The sequence below is a fragment of the Pipistrellus kuhlii genome, unplaced genomic scaffold (genome assembly GCF_014108245.1).
Source record: "Pipistrellus kuhlii isolate mPipKuh1 unplaced genomic scaffold, mPipKuh1.p scaffold_m20_p_2, whole genome shotgun sequence".
Taxonomy (NCBI): Eukaryota; Metazoa; Chordata; class Mammalia; order Chiroptera; family Vespertilionidae; genus Pipistrellus; species Pipistrellus kuhlii.
The window spans coordinates 23588049-23602642 of NW_023425515.1; positions in this window are offsets into that span (position 1 = coordinate 23588049).

The following is a 14594-nucleotide window of genomic DNA, read 5'->3' on the forward strand; positions in this document are numbered from 1 at the left end:
AGCAAAGTGCTAAAACCATAGTAGGTTCCAAAAAAAGTGTTTTGTTTTGTTTTTTAATAAAAATAAAAAAATATATAAAGAACCAAATATATTTTTTTCCTGGGAGAGACTAGGAAACCATAGTCCACACATTCTGGAAGAGATCTTGTATGAGAATCCAGAGTTGAAATTTAGTTTTATATCTGATTCTAACTAGCTCTATAACTTGGGCAATTCACTTAACCTTCTGGCTCCTTGAAGCCAAGAGCATATACAGTTTCATTTTTACAGAATAAAAAAGAGCCCTCAAGTTTTGTGTTTTTGTGTTTGTTTTTTTTAATAAATAATTGGTTTGGGCAAAATTGATCTTTTGGGTCTATTCTAGTTCTTATCTTCTTATTAACACTTTCTCCTTTGTCAGAAATATGATTAATGAACAAATGCCCCTTATAACCCATTAGTCAACTTGGAATTCTGGCAAAATGGATCCTTTAAATTACTATTTTATGTTTTTCTAGGTTCAAGTTCAAATATTTACAGTCCTCAACAATTTATAACTTCTGTTATACCCTTGGTAAATGTGTTCTTAACCAGCCCCATGATCCATCTTATGTGTCTTTATTCCTAATGGCTCCACATATAAACTATGGGGCATTAAAAGAGAATGATTTCTCAATGATAGCTAATTGTCCCGATGTTTATTTTTTAAATACTTTAAAAAAAATAATAAAGCGGCACATGAGAGTGAGATGGCTGGGGATTTTAATGCCTTAAGCACTTTAACCTTATCCTACAGCTCAGGTAATCTGCTTGGCAGGCATACCAACAGGAGGGAACATAGCAGGTGGGAAACAAGATATTAACAGACTCAAAAGCATGGCAATTAGCAGTCCATTATCTCCACATCAGGACTAGATTGGTTTCCCAATAAGCCTCTGAATTAACCAGGCTTCTCCTTCCAATGTAAATCAATTAAAGCATCTTTTTTTTTTCAGACTTCTTAGAGTAAATGGATATATATTTGCTTAATCCCACGTATTTTTAAAAATATATATATTTTATTGACTTTTTACAGTGAGGAAGAGAGAGGGACAGAGAATTAGAAACATAGATGAGAGAGAATCATTGATCAGCTGCCTCTTGCACACCTCCTACTGGGGATGTGCCCGCAACCAAGGTACATGCCCTTGACCAGAATAAAACCCGGGACCCTTCAGTTCAAGGGCCTATGCTCTATCCATTGAGCCAAACCGGTTTTGGCCCATGTATGTTTTTATAAACTGTCATATCAAAGGTCTTTTTGTTCTGCAGATAGAACTGATATAATTTCTGAATAATATCCAAACACAGAAGAAAACAGTATGAAACTCAAATTAATATAATTTAATAATTGCAATAGCAAAAGTTTTAAATCATTATTAAATTGTGGGAAGTAGGTCGTTTTACCCTGACAAAAATTTCGTATGCTTATATATTAAGCTTATGCTATATTTCCATATATAAGCTTAAATATAGCATAAACTTAATATATAATCATATGAAATTTTCCTTCTATGTTTTGTCACTTGTTATCTCTATAAATGCCAGGACCATCTCTCCATTTGATTTAAAGCTTGAAAGCCACCTTTCACTGCTCTTTCTCTTATCTGTGACACCCAAGCTCACAGGAAAGGAAGCACGCAGCTCTCCCCTGATGAGCCTGGAATGGCACTTTTTGTTAATTGGCATAGCTCAAGCTAAAGAAGCCTCAGTAAGGTCAGAATTAGTTACACTTTGCCTACTTTTCTCTACCTCTACCCAAAGCAGGGTAAGCCCTCTTGTTAGGCTTGTTCCTGCATATATTCTGAGTGCCTTTCTGTCTTTTATTAGGAAGCAAGGTGTTGTTCAGCTATCTCTCAGAATCAAGTTCACCTTGGCTTTAGTCAAAGCTAACCTTGGATCTCATTCAGCAATCCTAGAACTTTTTATATGTAAATGCCTTTAAAACTCTGAAGAAAGCCATGGACTTGTTCCACTCTACAAAATCATGCAAGTTTACAATCTTGTGGGACAGTTCTTCAGAGATCCTTTCCTCCCTATTCCAGAGACCTCAGGCTAAGAAATGGACTTCAGCCTAATTCTCTGACCAAGTTTCCATGTATACCATTGTTAATGTTTTTTTTTTTTAATATATTTTATTGATTTTGTACAGAGAGGAAGGGAGAGAGATAGAGAGTTAGAAACATCGATGAGAGAGAGTCATCGATCAGCTGCCTCTTGCACACTCCCTACTGGGGATATGCCCGCAATCAAGGTACATGCCCTTGACCGGAATTGAACCCGGGACCTTTTAGTCCCCAAGCCGACGCTCTATCCATTGAGCCAAACCGGTTTTGGCACCATTGTTAATGTTTAGATGATCATTCAATACCCACAATTTTATCTTGCTGTGATTCTGACTTTTATACCTTTGTAAAAACCTTACTCAAGCACTGAAACCGGTTTGTCTCAGTGGATAGAGCATCTGGCCTGGGGATTGAAAGATCCTGGGTTTGATTCTGGTCAAGGGCATGTACCTTGGTTGTGGGCACATCCTCAGTAGAGGGTGTGTAAGAGGCAGCTGATCAATGATTCTCTCTCATCGATGTTTCTAACTCTCTATTCCTCTCTCTCCTCTCTGTAAAAACCAATAAAATATATATTTAAAACAAACAAACAACAACAAAAAAAACCTTACTCTATTTACTAGGCAGAAGACAGGGCATCAGCTAATTGTTCCTCCCCTTTATTTTCAGTAAGTCCAAATCATTCCCCTTGCCTACAACTAGGTGCTGGCCCTTCTCTGAGCTCCTGTGCCTGTCTCACCAAGGGACTATGTCTTCAGTTTCTGTCCATGACCCTCTTGATCTCCGCAAGTCCATCTGAAAAGTATTTACAAATATATCTTCAAATTCTTTAAAACCAGAAAAAAAATCCTTTAATATTGAAATTAAAATAAAAAAAACTTTAAAATCTTACTTGCTCAGCTTCTTACAACTATGAGTGAATGAAAATAGGTTGTAGAGTCACTTTACACATTAAGAGGGTCTCAAATTATTTTTAATGGAAATAGAGGCTACAGAGTTAAAATCCTTCTTAAATTGGTAAAATAAAAGTGCATCATCAGAACAATGACTCAGCTTTTGGGTCAAGCTGGGTTTCTCAAAAACAAAGTGCTCTGTAGTTGATCTATGCTTCAGACTATGTTCTATGTATTTGTGCATTATGCTGCACTAAGCTTGTACACAGGAGCATTCCACTCAAAGTAACAGTCATAAGAAGGACTCATTTCTCATTAGAGTGCACTTAGAATGAGAACAATGCTATTTCAATGTTTTAGATGAGAACTCTTTGTGGAGAAAATCTTATACAAAAGAATGATAGGGAAGAGAAAGAAGTAGAGTTTCTGTGACTGAAACTTGGGTAAGGGTCATAAGCTAGCTCCTTGATACCCTCCACCCCAAGGGGTCTTCTTGGAACCCTAGTGCTCCATGAAACAGAGTCTCAAGCACATTGACAGAAAATATTTTTTCTCTGTGTTGAATCTGATTTGCATGTGACAATGCAAGAGATAAATATCTCAAAGAACAGAACTGATAATGCCTCCCATCTTACACAAAACCAAAAAGGAAGACAGCCCATGATCCCATCACTCATTTTGCTAGAGGTCCCTGGTGATGGCTGTTTTCCCAGGAACTCAAGAAGGCAAATAAGCACGTTGCTGTTACACTGAATGATATACCCCTGTCATGTATAGTTGGCTCCAGCTTGTCCGCACACATCAGTGGAAGTCCCCTTTGTGCTTTTTCCATCTTGACATCACTACTTAACTCATAACTTGAAAAATAGACACCATTGCTTCCTGACCATTTAGGACAGATTGTCAGGTCCCTAGAGCTTAGAAGAATTTACTGATCTCTGATGTCAAACCTTAAGATAACCTTAGCACAGAGAAATTCGGAATCTTCCATTTTCAGGCTATAAATTGCCTGAATACAAAACTGAATTATGATTGCTTAACTTATTAATGAGAAGCCTCAAAGACAATGGTTGCCCTCTCAATGTGGGCTATTTCTGCCACATAAGTTTTGCCAAGAATGCTTTTCAACCCTCACCTAACTATAATAGTTGACATGACAAGCCTAAATCATTCTCAATGCCCAAATTAAATATAACTTCTTCTAAGAAGCCTTCCTTAACATACTTCTCACAGAGGTGAGTTTGGTCTGCTTTCATTAGTGCAATTATCTTGTGTCTATCAGATGTTAAATTCCTTGAGGCAGGATTCATGCTTTATTTATTTATGCCTCAAAGCTTACTTAAAGGGCTAGCACATAATAGATTGTCAAGAATGTTTATTAGGTGGATGATACTGACTACTGATATCATCAGTGAGGTATCTCACAGAATTGTTCTGTGGGCGGGCATACTATGAAACCTGATGATCCAAGTGGTACCTGAGCCTACAGCCAAGGACAAAAAGGCCATATGCTAGCTTTAGCTTCCTCACCAGTCACTTATTATCCATAAAAAAATTGGCATATTCCACCTTTGGAAGAAATATGATCACTGTGAAGCTAAAAATATATATGTTATCACATATCTAAATTTTGTTTTTGACATTTTATTCAATTGTGACCTTTTAAATATCTACTAGATTTGAGGCAATGTAGCAGATGTTTTAAAAAAATTTTTCAAAGAAACATACTTTTAAGAATTAAACTGACTTAACCTATAATAAAGCCATATTAAGATATCTTGCTAAACAAACAAACAAAAAAACTTCTAGCACCTAAAGTTAAGTTCTATTCTATAAATCAATATTAAACTATTTCTAACAGTTTACTGTAGTGAGAAACAGATGTAAAGGAAGTATTATACATATTGACAAATGTAGACTCTGGAATTAGACGCCTATACTTGTACTCCAGCATCCTCACTAACCAGCCTAGTAATCTTGGGCACATCATTTAACCATTTTTGTGCTCCATTTTCTCACATGTAAAACAGGGATTAATAATAGTACTTAACATATTCAGTTATTATGAGGTGATAAAAATACTTGCAACATATTATAAGAACTCAACATATGCTATGAAGTTATTGTAGAATATTTCTCCTATCAACTGCCCTCTCTACAGACCTTTGCAAAGAAAAAAAAATTCCTTATTTGATCAATATTTACTAACCACCTTCCCTGTACCAGACACACATTAATGACATAGTCATGAACAAGACAGTGCATGCCTTCAGGGTACTTATACTCTAATGAAGACACTAGGTAAGAAGGTAAACAAATGTTTTCTGTAGTAGTATTGGGAGTAGTAATAATATGCAAGGAGATAGAGTGAAGAGGTATATGGCTCCTTCAAATACCAGTGAAATTTCTCTGAGATGTTTTTTAAGTAAAACCTGAACCTGGAGGAGTCTTATAGAGGAAAAATGTTAAAGAGGGTAAAGTGGGTATAAAGATGTAAAGATAGAACTTTCTTGAGATAAAACAACAATGAATAGGCCAGTGTGCTTAGAGAAGGGTGAGCTTGAGGAAGAGGGGCAGGTGATAAGAGCCTAGAGCTAGGTAGGATTCTATCCACAGGAGACTTTGGCAGCCTTTGGGAAATTCATGGTACTGTTTTTGTGAAGTAGAGACATTGAATCAAGTGTGAGAGAAGTGAATTTGATTAGATGGAACTTGTGTAGGTAGTTAGGAGGAAGCAACTTTCAGGGTATATTTTATGATAGAGTTAATAGGACTTACTGTAGAATGTATATGACCCTGCAAGGAAAATAACATTCAAAGATGACTATTAGTGTCTTTTGCCTGTACTATCATTTTTTAAAAAATATATTTTATTGATTTTTTTACAGAGAGGAAGGGAGAGGAATAGAGAGCTAGAAACATCGATGAGAGAGAAACATTGACCAGCTGCCTCCTGCACACCCACTACCGGGGATGTGCCCGCAGCCAATGTACATGCCCTTGACCAGAATTGAATCTGGGACCTTTCAGTCTGCAGACTGACACTCTGTCCACTGAGCCAAACCAGTTTCGGCACCTGTACTATCATTTTTAAAAATGAGGAGACCAAAAGGGGAGTCAATTTTCAAAAGAAGATCCACAGTTGTGTTTGGGGTATGTCTATATCCTAATCTGGAGTTAAGGGGGTGATTTTAAAGTGAAATTATGTATTTCGAATTGGCTAGGATCACCCAGACTATAGATATATGAGAGGTTGCAAGATTGTACCTTGAGTACATCAAAATTCAGAAGCTAGGAAAGGAGAAGAAATTTCAGATAATGCTGTGAAGTCCAGTAAGATAAAAAGGAAATCGTGAGTGTGGTATCCTCAAGGACATGTGAAGAACAATTTCAAGGACATTGGAGTAATCAACTATATCCAATTATTCTGAGAAACTAATCTGAGCTCAGGGAAATATGGAGGTCACTATTGATATGGCCAAATGGTGAGAACAAGAGCATAATTTCATGAGTCAAAAGAGATACTAGAGCTGAGGAAATGGAAGTGGTGTATAGACATGTATTATTATAAATTTTACTATGCAGGAAGCAAACATGATTGTGAATGAAATGGCTAAAGAAGGAAAATTCAAAAAATCTGTTTTCAATTGAAGATAAAACAGTATGCTATTCTCGCTCTAAAAGGAACCTTTTGGATTGAGCAATGGGTAAAAAACACCTTCCTTTTCTTCAGATAGCATTTACGTTGACTGGTGTTGTAGAATCAACTAAAATAATTTATCTAAATTTAATTAATTTAATTTTTAAATGGAAGCATTTTATTTCTATATTTTAGAATAGAAATACCATATACTGAAAAATTGGCCATTTATGATAAGTGCAGTCTATCATTCTTGTTCATAGAAAAAAAAATTTTTTTGAGCTATTCAGAGATGTCCCAGAAATCAGATACCTTAATTCATAAAAGGTAGAAAACATTTCTTTAGAAATATTGAAAATTAAATTTTGACTAGCTTCATGTCAAAATTGTCTTTTCATAACAATTAAATGAACTGTTTCATTTAATACCAACTAAATGTGTTTTTAATGATGTTATTATAAACCTAAAATCTTGAGAGTGATGCTGTCAAAGTATAATTGTTTCCAACTTGGAAAATAAACCATTTATCCCCAGTGCAATGTTTATTTGCAAATAAATGGCTTGCTTTCACCTTGGCATTTTCAGATAGCAAGAGAAGACAGATCCTTGGAAAAAGTTCTATTATCTATGTTCCTTATTTTAATCACAAGCATCTGGATGAGGATTAGTTCTCCCTCGATAAAGAGGAAAAAGGAGCCATTTCAAGAACCAATAAAGTGGAATCTGTGTGCGACAAGCATGAGTTCCCCTCAGAATCATCTGGTCCTGGATACCAGGGGAGCCCAGGGAAGCACCTGCCACATGGACACATTGCTTTGAAAATCTTCTGGACCTCTAGAGAATACTCTTTCCTGAGGGAAATTTGGTGTGAAATTTTGCCTCATTGTTGTCAAGTAGATCAGTCCTGGAAATTTAAAAAAGTGTCTATGAGGAGGACATTAGAGAACAAAATGAGAATGGAGCTCCTGGTTACTCATTTCCAGCAATGGCTTTTTGAAAATAGAGTAAAATTTATACGCAAGTCACCTGCGAGAAGATGGCCTTGGGGAAGACTAGTAGGAGCATCTGCACTTCACCTTGATGTTCAAGACCAGAGGCACCACCTGCATTGTTCCCATACAGCCAGGGTGGTCCTGACGTGCCCCTAACCCTTAATACGCTTTCTGTATTCTAGAAAACAGAATTTCCTTCACTGCCCATATACACACACACACACACACACACACACACACACACACACACACCCTTCAACATTTACCACTCAATCCTACAAAACTTATCCCGACATTGAGTTCCTAACTTCAGTGTCTTTCAGAGAAGTTGATGGCATATCAAAACTACTTCACTTAAAAAAAAATTGACTTAAGTCATTGTCGTGAGCTTGCTGAGATGCAGAGGCCACGTTTTATAACAAGTTGTTCAACCCTCTCTCCACACCATGACCTGGCAATATTGATTGAATCTGACTCAACTCTGGGCCCTCCTTAGGCCACCAGGGCTCCAGTTTGTATTTTCAAGCCAGGCAGATGGTGGCCTAAGGAGGACCCAGAGATGAGTCAGACTCAAACAATGAGTCAAGATCTGAAAAAGTCCAAGTGCCCATTGGAAGATGAGTGGATAAAATTCTGTGGCACATTTACACAGTAGAATACTACATGGTTGCTAAAAAGAATGACTCTTACCTTTTGTGACAGTATGGATGGACTGGAGATTATAATGCTAAAAGGATTAAGCCAGAGAAAGACAATTACCATATGATCTAACTTACATGCAGAATCTAATGAATAAAATAAGCTGACAATGAAACCCAGTCATGGATACATGTACAGATGAATAAATGTCAGAGATTAGGGAGAAGATGAAATAAAGAGAAGATAGTCAAAAAATGTATATGCATACCCCATGGACAAGACAACAATGTGGTCATGGCAATGGGGGACATCTGTAATAATGTCAACATTAAAAAAATAAATTAAAAAAGAAAACATAAACTGAACCAACCCAACTTTTCTCTTGATATAGAATTGAAAAACCAATTCAAGCAACTAAAATGGTTAGTGGGGAGAAATGCTATGAGGCAGAATGAAAGGTCTGATTAAACCATAATAAATTAAATATTGGCCATAGGCAGAAAGTATGAGTGAATATAAGAAGCTGTTAGGGAAAATAGAGTTAACATGCCCCCCAAAAGTAGGGACCCATGGATGTCCATACCATCCTGAGAGAAATGTTTCAAGTCTAAGAATTCAAAATTCTTGTGAGGCCAACACTTCCATAGTTATTATTCTTGGATTTCCATACAATTACACTTCTTACTAAAATAAAGTCATTGTATTTCTTATGCTGTGTGTACTTGAAGAAAAAAACATCTAACTAACAGCGAGTTACCAATATAGATGGCTGAGTAAAATTGGATGATTGTTCCTTAACTTTCAGTGAATTGAGGAAGAGAAACTATCTTCTTTCCATGGTTCTCTGGAGTCTGGCCTTACAACAAAGAGATGTGTATTTAGTCACATATCTTGACAACATAGAGCAATTCTGTGACATAAATCCCAGAACACTGGACTGAGATGGGGCCAAGAAATCTAGGACTCAAGGCTACAAATCTTTAACTTTTGTGGTAGATTCTTTTCTTTAATCTTAAAAACAAAACAAAACAAAAAAACCTTTTATATAAAGCACATCCAAGCATAGATGCTTTTGTTGAGCAACTCAGAACCCCTTTATACTCCTCCCCTTAATCACAAAACTTTAAAAGTCCCCAGAACTCAATTTAAAGGCAATTAATGTCTCAGTTTATATGTGGACTATGAAATATTTGATCACTACTATATGGGAATATAACCAGGAGGCTTTATCTCTGACATTATTTGTAATCTCTGGCTCTACCAAACTAACATTCAACATTCCTATAAGAAACTATTTTATATTTTTCTCTGTATAATCTTGTAAAAATTTTCAACATCCTAGGTTTCAAATTCCCTAGTATTTTAACATTCATTTGAGACAAATATTTCATATCGCAGTATTTTTAACAGAGCACATTGAATGCCTTTGCCAAAGCAGATTGGATTTGGGCATCAGCCCAAAGACTGAACTTTAAAGAGATGTTGAATATGTTTCAAGAAGTTCTAAGGTGAAAACTTGGAACTGAATAATGATGAGGTCTCTGTTTGTGTAACTTAACTATGTATTTCATACTGAAAAAGAGACATAGTGTGTATTTAGAATTGAGTGGTTTAAGTATAGTAATATCTCTTAAATTTGACTTATTTAAATTTCAAAAGGTTGGCTTCTACCACATATCTCAAACCACACTTACTGCAAAATATATATACTGTATTCTGAAACCAAGCAGCTGTGGATCAGAAATGACAGCATTAGAGCCTGTGACAGAGGTGTCAGTTGCCTTCAAGATCCACTCTGCACATCTTCCCTGGTCACAGAACTCTGATTTTATTCTGAGCAGCAATATATTCATTATATTCCCAAATTCCCTTAGATCTAGACATGGCTAAATCTGGCCAGAAAAGCTATAAGAAGAGTTGTGTGATATTTCCAGGAAGACTGGCTTACCTGGGAGGTACCTATCTTGCTCTCCTCTCTTCCTCACTCTGACATCTCAAGCACAGATTGTGATGGCTAGAGATCTAGGACCATCTTGGATGACAAGGTGACCTTGAGGATGGCAATAACATAGTAAGATGTAGTTGCCATACCAGCTTTTGAGATGCCTGCTCTCAGAACTTCTCGTCCACTGCTGTTCTTTTGTTGCTGGTGTTTCCAGAAATATGAATTAAGCCAAATTCTCACAGACTCACTAGCCTAACTTCCAAGCTATTCTCCCAGAGCTATGCCATAGGGGATCAGAGGAGAAAGTAAATGTGATGATTACTTTGAAAAATTAAAGATCCATCTGTTCACCTCCCACTTGCACTTGAAGGTCTCATTTTTTAAGTACAAAAATTGAGAACTGTGCCATATTTGAAGAAGCAAAATGATCTTTCTATAAAAATATGATTAACTAAAAAATGTAAAATTATTTTAAGCTGTACCCTAAACATCTCTTTCATACTTAACTTCTGTTGAATATATAAGGTTTAGTTAATTTTAAAATAAGGGTGAAGTACGTATTTCCCCTTTGGAAATCTTTCTAAGCATTTGTATCTAGAAAATTGTACATTTGTTTTCTGTATAACTATGTACATATTTATTGCTTCCTTCTTTCAGAAATGAGAACAAATAGAGAGACCTTTCAGAACTATGTTTCTGTATAGTTATTGTATATTATCTGTATTGGGGGGGTAAACACAAGATAACTCCATCAATCAATAATTTTCATTGTAAATGTAACTGTCACTTCACAGAGAACATTAAGAATATCCATTCCTTTTCTTTAACTATGAAAGACATTTGCATTAAAAAAGGAACATCTTTATTTCCTTAGAGTTCATCTATGCATGCTGGTTATTTCCCAGCCAAAGTCATAATCTTGTTTGCAACATCATAATCATTTACCCAGCAAACAATCAGGATGTCACTAACAAAGAATTATGACTTTAGGTGGGGGATAAAATACAGGCACAGATGAACTCTGAGGAAATAAAGATTGTTTTTATGAAAATGTGGCTAGCAATAAATAACTAGAGATGAAAATTATGCTGAAACAAAATATCCCATAAAAACAGATTTTGGAAGGTATAAATAGTATGTTTTTAAATTTTCTCCTCTTTTTGAAAATATCATGCACAGAGTGTTTATAAAGTACCAGTACAATTTTAACACTTAAAAACTCTGAATTTTTAAAACAGAAGAAATCTATAAACATAGTGAACAATGTTTCAGAAATATTTTAATGAAATAAATTTAGATATTTAGCTTTCAACTTAAGTGTTATATATCAATCAATCTAATCACCCTACTCATTAAAAGCATTCTCTGTTTTTTATATTCGGTGATTTCTGTGAATCATTTATGTCAACTTGATCCTGAATTCACTAACTGACCCATCTATTAATTTGCCTCTATATTCAATGACTGTAGCCTCAATTCATAAAAAGTGACGATAAACATGGCATAGCATGTTCCAGTGCCTAAAATGTTTCATATCATTACTGCTTTTGATTCTCACCCCTTCTTTTGAGCTACATAATGTCAGTATCTTTTTAGTGATCTGCCAGTTAATAAATAGCATAAGCTGATCAACTCTGTTTCTTCCTCTACATACTAGCACATAATGCTCCCTTCCCCTGGGAAAAGTTAGGGACTTATCAGTTAGGTCCTGATCATTCATTCATTCATCACTAATCATCATCCAGTCTAAATTAGGATTGTGCTAAGAGGCTAAGTGAATTATAGTGAACAAAAGAAACATAACAAATGCTCTATTGAAATGTGTAGTCTAATTGGGGGACATATGTTCAAGAAATAGGCACATTAATAATTATAGGTACTATGAAGGGAAAAGTAGAATACCATTTAAAAAATAGGAAAGGCCGAAACCGGTTTGGCTCAGTGGTAGCGCCTCGATCTGTGGACTGAAAAGGTCCAGGGTTCAATTCCAGTCAAGGGCATGTACCTTGGTTGTGGGCACATCCCTGGTAGGGGGTGTGCAAGAGGCAGCTGGTTGATGTTTCTCTCTCATCGACATTTCTAGCTCTCTATCTCTCTCCCTTCCTCTCTGTAAAATATCAATAAAATATATTTTTTAAAAATAAATAAATAAAAATAAATAAAAAATGGGAAAAGGACAAAAGAATTTAAATAGAAAGTAGAGAAAGTCTCATTGTGCAGGTATATTTTTAAACTTTAGAGAAATAGTATGTAGCCAAAAACAAGATGAGATAGACATAGCTCAAGATATTTCCAACAACTGAATCATAGGGACAGAGAGAAGTGTGTTTGTTTTCTTGTTGTTTGTTTGTTTGTTTTTTAATGAATCAAGGTGTTTTTTAAAGTATCTGAATCATTTTGTAACATTCATTTGTTCAAAAACACGTTTCTGCCACACAGATAAGGTACAACATTAAGTGGTATTAATGGTAGTGTACCCTTGACCTGTGTTATGTGACACGCCAGATGTGAAGGACTGGATGTGAAGGACTTCAACAAATATCAAACAGATTAAAACTATCTATCATCTATCTATCATCTATCTATCTATCTATCTATCATCTATCTATCTATCCATCTATCTATCATCATCTATAAAAAACCCTAATATGCAAATAGACAAAATGGTGGGACAACCAAGCAACCAGTCACAATGACATATTCTGACCCCCAGGAGGCATGCACGGAACATGGCGTGCATTGGCCACAGCAGAATGGTGGAGCAGTTGAGTGGGGGTGCCACACCAAAGCAGGGGCATTAGTCACTGTCATCAGGGCAAGCCTCTGGTGGTTACTGAAAATTATTTGCTCGGTTGTGCTGTGGTCCTGCCTGGCGCTCACACCTGCTGCTGACGCCCATATCTGCTGCCAGCGCTGACCACACTTGCATCAACAGCTGGTGCTGAAGTCACTGCTTGCACCTGCTGCAGGTGCCTGGCACTGTCAGTGGATGGGAGTGGTGGCTACCTGCCCCAGTTGCCTCTGAGGGCTTCTCCACCTTCCATTGCTCCTGAGGGGCAATCAGGGCAGCAGCCACTGCTCCCACCTGCTGCTGGCACTGACACCAATTGCTCCATGCCATCAGTGGGTACGAACAGGGCCAATATGTTGGAGCAATGGCAGCAGGAGTAGCACTGCCTGCAGATATGGGACTGGGGGTAATGGCAGGAGGGGCCAGGTGGGGGTATTGAGGATGGGTTGAGACCTGCCCCCATGCCCACCATAGCATCATGGCCCACAGTTTCTTTCAAGATGCATGAATTTGTGCACTGGGCCCCTAGTTAAATATAATTTAATGTCAGTTTGTTTTCACCATGTGTATGTCTGAACTGTAAAATTACAGAATTTAATATTCCTATTACACCCCAGGCAAATCTGAGCACAAACTACTAGCTGCCAACATGCATATAATATCATGTGATTGTTTGTCTAATAGTTGTGAGAGGCACACCCTACTAACTCTAGTAGCAGGAACATGACCGTGATGTACCTGGAATGTCTGTAACTCAATTCCCTAGTCAGAACTAGATGCATGCCTTACACAGCAATTTTAAACTTGAGCTTCAAAATGAGAAAACACATCACAGCTGCTTTAGGCACAGGCTCTAATCTTATTTAGTTTTTATTTCCTCATTAGACTAATGGCAAAGGAATTAAGGAACTTTTCTAAATGTGTGGTTATGGGAAGCAAATAAAGACAGAAGGAGGTCTGATCTGCTCTGCACAGAGGACTCTCATGTTTCATTTCAATGCCATATTGCAAGTTAAATGACAATATCAATGGTCCACTCTTTATCTCACATTCTGGCCAGAAATGCACTGATGATAACTGATTATCAGCTTAATTTCTTATTTTAAAATCCTCAGGTTGTAAAAGGCAATGTCATCTTACAAAATGTGTTTCTGAGCTAGTTCATAAATGACTCAAGCTATGAGTGAAAAACACAGAAAGAATACTAGTGGTCCTCTTCCCTAATGAAAATAGGAAAACATCTCCTTCCACTCGGTCTGAGAAAAACATGGGTTTTATAAATTGCATCCAGAGGAACAATTTTCTTCATCAGAACGATAAGGATGATGTTGTCTCAGAGCAAAGGAGTGTAGGGAGAGTCAAGAGACGCTAAACCTGAGTGAGCATGCTAAAAAGAAAAATAACATATGTGAACAGGCAATCCCCATTTTAGCTACAGATAATTCAGAAAGCTAGCAGCCTCGGGACAAGGTGCCAAAAGGGATCTGAGACAAATGATGAAGATTCCAGGGTGACTCACTGTTGTCTCTACAGGATTATGATAGAAGTGCTTAGGAGATAGTAAAAATACTGGAGAGTCACACTTTTAATGTTAAGATATTTCTTTTGTG